General features: G+C 43.2%; 4 non-coding genes across 4 annotated transcripts; all 4 read left to right on the forward strand.

Annotated features, from left to right (window-relative positions):
* Positions 1 to 2: 2 nt before the first annotated feature.
* trnan-guu (transfer RNA asparagine (anticodon GUU)) lies at positions 3 to 76 on the forward strand. The gene has a single exon. It is a non-coding gene; the product is annotated as a tRNA-Asn (tRNA).
* Positions 77 to 1,199: 1,123 nt separating this feature from the next.
* trnak-cuu (transfer RNA lysine (anticodon CUU)) lies at positions 1,200 to 1,272 on the forward strand. The gene has a single exon. It is a non-coding gene; the product is annotated as a tRNA-Lys (tRNA).
* A 156-nt stretch (positions 1,273 to 1,428) lies between these two features.
* On the forward strand, positions 1,429 to 1,502 carry trnan-guu (transfer RNA asparagine (anticodon GUU)). The gene has a single exon. It is a non-coding gene; the product is annotated as a tRNA-Asn (tRNA).
* A 1,122-nt stretch (positions 1,503 to 2,624) lies between these two features.
* On the forward strand, positions 2,625 to 2,697 carry trnak-cuu (transfer RNA lysine (anticodon CUU)). Its single transcript has one exon. It is a non-coding gene; the product is annotated as a tRNA-Lys (tRNA).
* Positions 2,698 to 8,530: the final 5,833 nt, after the last annotated feature.

An 8,530-nucleotide genomic window follows, 5' to 3' on the forward strand; every position in this document is an offset into this window, starting at 1 on the left:
CGGTCTCTGTGGTGCAATCGGCTAGCGCGTTCGGCTGTTAACCGAAAGGTTGGTGGTTCGAGCCCACCCAGGGACGAAGGAAGCTTTTCGCTGCCATTCTGCCATGTGTCCGCAAGCGCAGAATTTAGCACAAGTGACCGCTAACGCATGCGTGGAGCAGCATTCGTAGCACCTTTTGAGCGTTTACAGTTTTTTCAGTTGCCTTGTGGTAAAAGAAGACAAAGGGTGGTAAGTGAAGGTTCGTGTCAGCTCAAGTTTGCTGTGGCGTGTACACGGAGTGCTCATGTTTTGTTCCGGGTGGTGGAGGCCTGTGTTCCAGGGAGGTCCTGCTCAAAACTCCTTCTAGGAGCACCACAAAATGCCACGAAAATAACTTTCGAATCATATACTGTCGGAATTTGCAAACTGTATTCACACTGTGGGACAGAACTCCATGCCTGGAACGTTTGTGGAGTTGCCTGAACTTGTAGCCTTTCAGGCTTTTGGACAAGAGGTCAATCGATTTGGCGCACTCCTATATGTACTAGCATCTTTGTATTTTCAGTTTCCGGTTGGAGGTTGGGTCCTCCAATTTTTGCTGTATGGCTCACTTTTTACCTTTGGAAATTAGGAAAGTTTGCCTTCAGTGACCGCTCTCTCTTGCGACAGATTGAAACGGAACTTTAACTCCGGGTTTTGATTGTGCATGTTATCGGCCTGCTCTGCTTGTTCAAACTGTGTTCCCCAGCAACAGGCATGGCTAAAACAAACAAAGGACACTCTAAGCCAGGGGTGTCCAAACTTTGATTGTGCATGTTATCGGCCTGCTCTGCGTGTTCAAACTGTGTTCCCCAGCAACAGGCATGGCTAAAACAAACAAAGGACACTCTAAGCCAGGGGTGTCCAAACTGTGTCCTGGAGGGCCAGTGTCCTGTAGAGTTTCGCTCCAGCCAGCTCCAACAGACCTGACTGGAAGTTTCTAGTCTGCCTGGTGAGACCTTGATTAGCTGCTTCAGGTGTGTTTCATTGGGCTTGGAGCTAAGCTCGGCAGGACAAGGACCCTCCAGGACTTAGTTTGGACGCCCCTGCTCTAAGCCTACCGCTAGAATTTACCCGCAAGAGGTTTTCTCAAGCCTGTGCCAAAAGTGAGGATCTGTTTCGCGTGTGACATTTGGGCACTTATGAAAAGCACGACCAGCCCGCAGCAGTCTGTCGCAGCCGCCCGGCTAGCTCAGTCGGTAGAGCATGAGACTCTTAATCTCAGGGTCGTGGGTTCGAGCCCCACGTTGGGCGTCCCTTTTGGCTCTCTCGCCCTTCCCAACGGGTCTCTGTCTCCAATGAGTCTCTTGACCTCAGTTTGCTGACGCAGGACACGTGTTGTGTCTAATCTGTGTGGCACGCACAGCGTTGATTTTTTGTCACCGCAAACCATAGGAGGTTACGCCGCCGGTCTCTGTGGCGCAATCGGCTAGCGCGTTCGGCTGTTAACCGAAAGGTTGGTGGTTCGAGCCCACCCAGGGACGAAGGAAGCTTTTCGCTGCCATTCTGCCATGTGTCCGCAAGCGCAGAATTTAGCACAAGTGACCGCTAACGCATGCGTGGAGCAGCATTCGTAGCACCTTTTGAGCGTTTACAGTTTTTTCAGTTGCCTTGTGGTAAAAGAAGACAAAGGGTGGTAAGTGAAGGTTCGTGTCAGCTCAAGTTTGCTGTGGCGTGTACACGGAGTGCTCATGTTTTGTTCCGGGTGGTGGAGGCCTGTGTTCCAGGGAGGTCCTGCTCAAAACTCCTTCTAGGAGCACCACAAAATGCCACGAAAATAACTTTCGAATCATATACTGTCGGAATTTGCAAACTGTATTCACACTGTGGGACAGAACTCCATGCCTGGAACGTTTGTGGAGTTGCCTGAACTTGTAGCCTTTCAGGCTTTTGGACAAGAGGTCAATCGATTTGGCGCACTCCTATATGTACTAGCATCTTTGTATTTTCAGTTTCCGGTTGGAGGTTGGGTCCTCCAATTTTTGCTGTATGGCTCACTTTTTACCTTTGGAAATTAGGAAAGTTTGCCTTCAGTGACCGCTCTCTCTTGCGACAGATTGAAACGGAACTTTAACTCCGGGTTTTGATTGTGCATGTTATCGGCCTGCTCTGCTTGTTCAAACTGTGTTCCCCAGCAACAGGCATGGCTAAAACAAACAAAGGACACTCTAAGCCAGGGGTGTCCAAACTTTGATTGTGCATGTTATCGGCCTGCTCTGCGTGTTCAAGCTGTGTTCCCCAGCAACAGGCATGGCTAAAACAAACAAAGGACACTCTAAGCCAGGGGTGTCCAAACTGTGTCCTGGAGGGCCAGTGTCCTGTAGAGTTTCGCTCCAGCCAGCTCCAACAGACCTGACTGGAAGTTTCTAGTCTGCCTGGTGAGACCTTGATTAGCTGCTTCAGGTGTGTTTCATTGGGCTTGGAGCTAACTCGGCAGGACAAGGACCCTCCAGGACTTAGTTTGGACGCCCCTGCTCTAAGCCTACCGCTAGAATTTACCCGCAAGAGGTTTTCTCAAGCCTGTGCCAAAAGTGAGGATCTGTTTCGCGTGTGACATTTGGGCACTTATGAAAAGCACGACCAGCCCGCAGCAGTCTGTCACAGCCTCCCGGCTAGCTCAGTCGGTAGAGCATGAGACTCTTAATCTCAGGGTCGTGGGTTCGAGCCCCACGTTGGGCGTCCCTTTTGGCTCTCTCGCCCTTCCCAACGGGTCTCTGTCTCCAATGAGTCTCTTGACCTCAGTTTGCTGACGCAGGACACGTGTTGTGTCTAATCTGTGTGGCACGCACAGCGTTGATTTTTTGTCCCCTGGGTTCGAGCCCACCCCGGGACGAAGGAAGCTTTTCGCTGCCATTCCGCCATGTGTCCGCAAGCGCAGAAATTAGCACACGAGACACGTGTCCGCTAACGCATGCATGGAGCAGCATTCGTAGCCCCTTTTGAGCGTTTACAGCTTTGTTAGTTGCCTTGTGGTAAAAGAAGACAAAGGGTAGTCAGTGAAGGTTCGTGTCAGCTCAAGTTTGCTGTGGCGTGTACACTGTGGCAGTGAAAACGTTGTGCCACAACATCTTTTCAGGTTACTTTCATTTTTTTTTTCACTTTGCGTGTTTGGGGTGGAGCATTTCAATTATCAACGGAAGGAAAGAGGATATAAGGAAGTGAGTCATACCTGAGAGTAATTGCGTCATCTGTAAAAGTTTGCAGTAGTGTGGGAGTGATTGTTTGGAGAACCCTGCGAGGTGGAAATATGGCTGTTTGTTCAACTGTTTGCTTTTCTTGTGAGTGATGTCTGGTGCGTTGTGAAGTTCCAAATTACTTTTAAACGTGGCACTGCCAGATCGTCTGCACTTAAAGTTGTTCTGAAGACAAGTATCGGCTGCTCATCCATCTGTCCTGGTGTCTGAAAATCCCGCTACACTCTCCAGTTTTCGTCATGACTGCAAACTTGTGTGACGCAATTTCCAAGTGGACCTCAAACCGAAAACTTAATTTGAACTGGTGTTTTTTCACCCCTCTGCTTATTGTCTGCTTTTTTTTGTTTGTTTATTTCTTATTGTTTAAACTTGTATTTTTCTTTTTTCTTATGCCATGGACAATAGTGGAATAAATCTTCCCTTTGAACAGTATTATATGTGATTTAATGTTGTAACAGGTGGTGTTTTAGTTTGCTATCCTGGGTTAATTTAAATTTTGTCAGGGTTAAAACCTGACTGGCGCCCGAATATTTTCCTTAATACAGTTTATTTATGCTAGGGCAGCCGCCACCGTTACAGAGTGGCGCCCGAACAGGGACCTGAATTTAAAGACTTGAGTTTAAAAACTTGAATTTATGAAAACCTGAACATTTATTTTTGTGAATTGTTTTGTTGGGGAATTATTGAAACCTTAAGGTAAATTGTTGAAGGTTAAAGTTTTTTTTCCCTTTAAAAGAAAACTGTTGTGTTTTTGGAAATTCTGTTTTTTGATTACGGGAGTGTTATTTGGAAAAGCTTAAAAGGTTACCAACCATTTGTATAAATTGTATGTGGGTGTTTTGTGAATAGTGTGGTGCATGAAATTACTGACAAACACAATTATTGATTTACATTTACATTTACTGATTTTCTGCCCAACATTTCTTTCACCCACCCCAGATGCACTATCCAGGTCTTCACCAGTCTCGAGCTACAGTCTATACACCAGCCACCAGGAGTCAGACCTGCCATTATCAGACGTTGTCCTGTGGGAGGAACAGCACAAAGATCCTGAAGTCACAAAAATAATGCAAGCAGTTGCAGAGAACAATGCAAGTTTGAAAGACCAATTTGAAGTTGTTGAGGACAAATTATATCAGAAAACTTACCTGCCAAATAACCAGATGCATTACCACTCACCCAAATCAAATGCTGGGAGTTGATATCATGGATCCATTACCAAGAAGTACAAACCAAAATGAGTACCTGCTCGTTTTTGTCAATTATTATTCTCGCTGAGTTGAGTTGTTCCCCATGCGTAAATCCACTGCCCAGAATATTGCCTCTATCTTCAGAAAAGAAGTCCTGACTCGATGGGGTGTTCCAGATTTTCTCCTCTCAGACAGGGGTGTTCAGTTTGTCTCAGCGGTGTTCAAAGAACTGTGTGAGAATTGACGAATTACTCACAAACTGACTACGGCATACCATCCGCAAACCAACATGACTGAAAGAGTAAATCGGACCCTCAAAAACATGATGTCAGCCTATGTGGATGAAAATCACAAGAAGTGGGACCAGTTCTTACCCGAGTTCCGATTCGCCATAAATTCAGCCATCCAAGAGACCATTGGACTATCTCCAGCAGAACTCCAGCTTGGTAGAAAACTCCAAGGTCCAATGGATAAAGTGCTTCATGGCCTCAATCTGACTCCAGACACTGCTTCCTACGATGAGGTCCATCATCTTCATCACTTACAAACCCAAGCCAAAGAAAACAGTAAGAAAGCAAAATTGAGACAACTGAGAAATTACAACAAAAAGAGAAGAGATTTAACATTCAAGAGCAAGGATCGTGTATGGTTAGGTAACTTCCCACAGTCTAGTGCACAACATAATTTTAGTGCAAAACTAGCACCGAAGTCAAGTCAAGTCAAGTCAAGTTTATTTGTACAGCGCTTTTCACGATACAAATCATTGCAAAGCAACTTTACAGCAAATTAAGTTTCTACAATATTTAGTGGTAGCTTATCAGTGGTGACTGTCAATTAATGTACATATGGCAGAAATGTACGGAAAAATCAATTTAAGACGTAATAAAAAAGACGATGAACACTATTAACAGCAATTATAAAATAATTAAATGTGCAAAATAGCAAAATGTGGTAGTTCTGTATGTTGTTTCAGGGTTGGCATCATCTGGCATCATCTTGAGGGGTTGGCATCATCTCTTCTCAGGTGTTCTGGATCCAGACTGAAGCTTGTGTAAATTGTGTAAATCCCGGGATGTCAATCCCGTGGCAAAAACAGAGAAACAAATAGAGACATAATTAGCGTAGCTGCTGTTCCAACCAAGCAAAATTGATTTGTTTAACACAAACTAAAGAATAATAATGTGCATTTGATCAGATATAACTGCAGTACAAAATTATGAGATGCATTATTTGAATGCTTGGCCAAAGAGATGTGTCTTTAATCTAGATTTAAACAGAGAGAGTGTGTCTGAACCCCGAACATTATCAGGAAGGCTATTCCAGAGTTTGGGAGCCAAATGCGAAAAAGCTCTACCTCCTTTAGTGGACTTTACTATTCTAGGTACTACCAAAAGTCCAGAGTTTTGCGACCTTAGGGAGCGTGATGGATTGTAGCGTGGTAGAAGACTAGTTAGGTACGCAGGAGCTAACCCATTAAGGGCCTTATAGGCAAGTAATAATATTTGGTAACTGATACGGAACTTAATAGGTAGCCAGTGCAGAGACTGTAAAATTGGGGTAATATGATCATATTTTCTTGACCTGGTAAGGACTCTAGCCGCTGCATTTTGGACCACCTGTAGCTTGTTTATTGAAGATGCAGGACAACCACCTAGCAGTGCATTACAATAGTCCAGTCTAGAGGTCATGAATGCATGAACTAGCTTTTCTGCATCAGAAACAGGTAACATATTTCATAACTTGGCAATGTTTCTAAGATGGAAGAATGCTGTTTTTGTAACATGGGAAATATGATTTTCAAAAGACAAGTTGCTATCTAATATAACACCCAGATTTTTGACTGTAGAGGAAGTAACAGTACATCCGTCTAGTTGCAAATTGTAATCCAAGAGATTCTGTGTACTGTCTTTTGGTCCAATAAGTAATATCTCTGTCTTATCCGAATTTAATAGGAGAAAATGATTGGTCATCCAATCTTTTACATTTTTAACACACTCTGTTAGCTTAGATAATTTAGAAGTTTCATCTGGTCTTGTTGAGATATATAGTTGAGTATCATCAGCATAACAGTGGAAACTAATCCCGTATTTTCTAATAATATTACCAAGGGGCAACATGTATATCGAAAATAGCAGAGGACCTAGGACAGATCCTTGTGGCACTCCATATTTTACTGGTGATAATCGAGATGACTCCCCATTTAAATGAACAAAATGGTAGCGATCGGACAGGTAGGATCTAAACCATCTTAAAGCCTGCCCTTGAATACCTGTATAGTTTTGTAATCGATCTATGAGTATGTCATGATCTATAGTGTCGAACGCAGCACTAAGATCAAGTAAAACTAGCAATGAGATACAGCCTTGGTCTGACGCAAGAAGCAAGTCATTTGTAATTTTAACAAGTGCAGTTTCTGTGCTATGGTGGGGCCTGAAACCTGACTGAAATTCTTCATAGAGATAATTTTTTTGCAGGAAGGAGCACAGTTGAGCAGACACAACTTTTTCTAAAATTTTAGACATAAAAGGAAGATTTGAGATGGGTCTGTAATTTGCCAGTTCACTAGGATCTAGTTGTGGTTTCTTAATAAGAGGCTTAATAACCGCCAGCTTGAATGGTTTTGGGACGTGACCTAAAGACAACGACGAGTTAATAATATTGAGAAGCGGTTCTTCTGCTACAGGTAACAACTCTTTCAGTAATTTAGTGGGTACAGGATCTAACAGACATGTTGTTGGTTTAGATGCAGTGATAAGTTTATTTAGCTCTTCCTGTCCTATAATTGTAAAGCACTGCAGTTTATCTTTTGGTGCGATGAATGAAGCTGAAGTATTATACGCTGTAGAATCTACATTTGTTATTGTATTTCTGATGTTATCTATTTTATCAGTGAAGAAATTCATAAAGTCATTACTATTAAACTGTGAGGGAATATGTAGATCGGGTGGCGTCTGGTTATTTGTTAATCTAGCCACTGTGCTAAATAAAAACCTTGGATTGTTTTGGTTATTTTCTATGAGTTTGTGGATATGCTCGGCCCTGGCAGCTTTTAGAGCCTGTCTATAGCTGGACATACTGTTTTTCCACGCAATTCTAAAAACTTCCAAGTTAGTTTTTCTCCATTTGCGCTCAAGACTACGAGTTTTTTTCTTGAGAGAATGGGTATTACTGTTGTACCATGGCGCAGTACGTTTTTCTCTAACCTTTTTCAATTTGATGGGGGCAACAGCTTCTAATGTATTAGAGAAGATAGTGCCCATGTTGCTAGTCATTTCGTCTAGTTCATGTGTACTTATGGGCAATGGACAAAGTGATTCATGGCTTCAATCTGACTCCCGACACTGCTTCCTACGATGTGGTCCATCATCTTCATCACTTACAAACCCAAGCCAAAGAAAACAGTAAGAAAGCAAAATTGAGACAACTGAGAAATTACAACAAAAAGAGAAGATATTTAACATTCAAGAGCAAGGATCGTGTATGGTTACGTAACTTCCCACAGTCTAGTGCACAACATAATTTTAGTGCAAAACTAGCACCGAAGTGGAAGGGACCTTACCGTATTCTGAAGCAGCTGGGTCCTCTGTACTATCAAATAGCCCTGGAAGACACGGGAGAAGATGTCCGGACAGCACATGTTTGTAATTTAAAAATGTGTTTTCCAAGAGCCGAAGAATTGGAGTCCCAGGAAAAACAAAAACTCTTTGACCTGTTTCAGGAAACCTCTGATGAGGAAGAAGAATTTTTAGGATTCTAATCCATGCTTTCTTTTAAACAACCATGGGTTGTTTTCTTCAAGGCAGGGAGAGTGTGGCAGTGAAAACGTTGTGCCACAACATCCTTTCAGGTTACTTTCATTTTTTTTTTCACTCTGCGTGTTTGGGGTGGAGCATTTCAATTATCACCTGAAGGAAAGAGGATATAAGGAAGTGAGTCATACCTGAGAGTAATTGCGTCATCTGTAAAAGTTTGCAGTAGTGTGGGAGTGATTGTTTGGAGAACCCTGCGAGGTGGAAAGATGGCTGTTTGTTCAAACGTTTGCTTTTCTTTTGAGTGGTGTCTGGTGCGTTGTGAATTTCCAAGTTACTTTTAAACGTGGCACTGCCAGATCGTCTGCACTTAAAGTTG

This window comes from Sinocyclocheilus rhinocerous, unplaced genomic scaffold (genome assembly GCF_001515625.1).
Source record: "Sinocyclocheilus rhinocerous isolate Xijiao unplaced genomic scaffold, SAMN03320098_v1.1 scaffold903, whole genome shotgun sequence".
In the NCBI taxonomy this organism is placed as follows: domain Eukaryota; kingdom Metazoa; phylum Chordata; class Actinopteri; order Cypriniformes; family Cyprinidae; genus Sinocyclocheilus; species Sinocyclocheilus rhinocerous.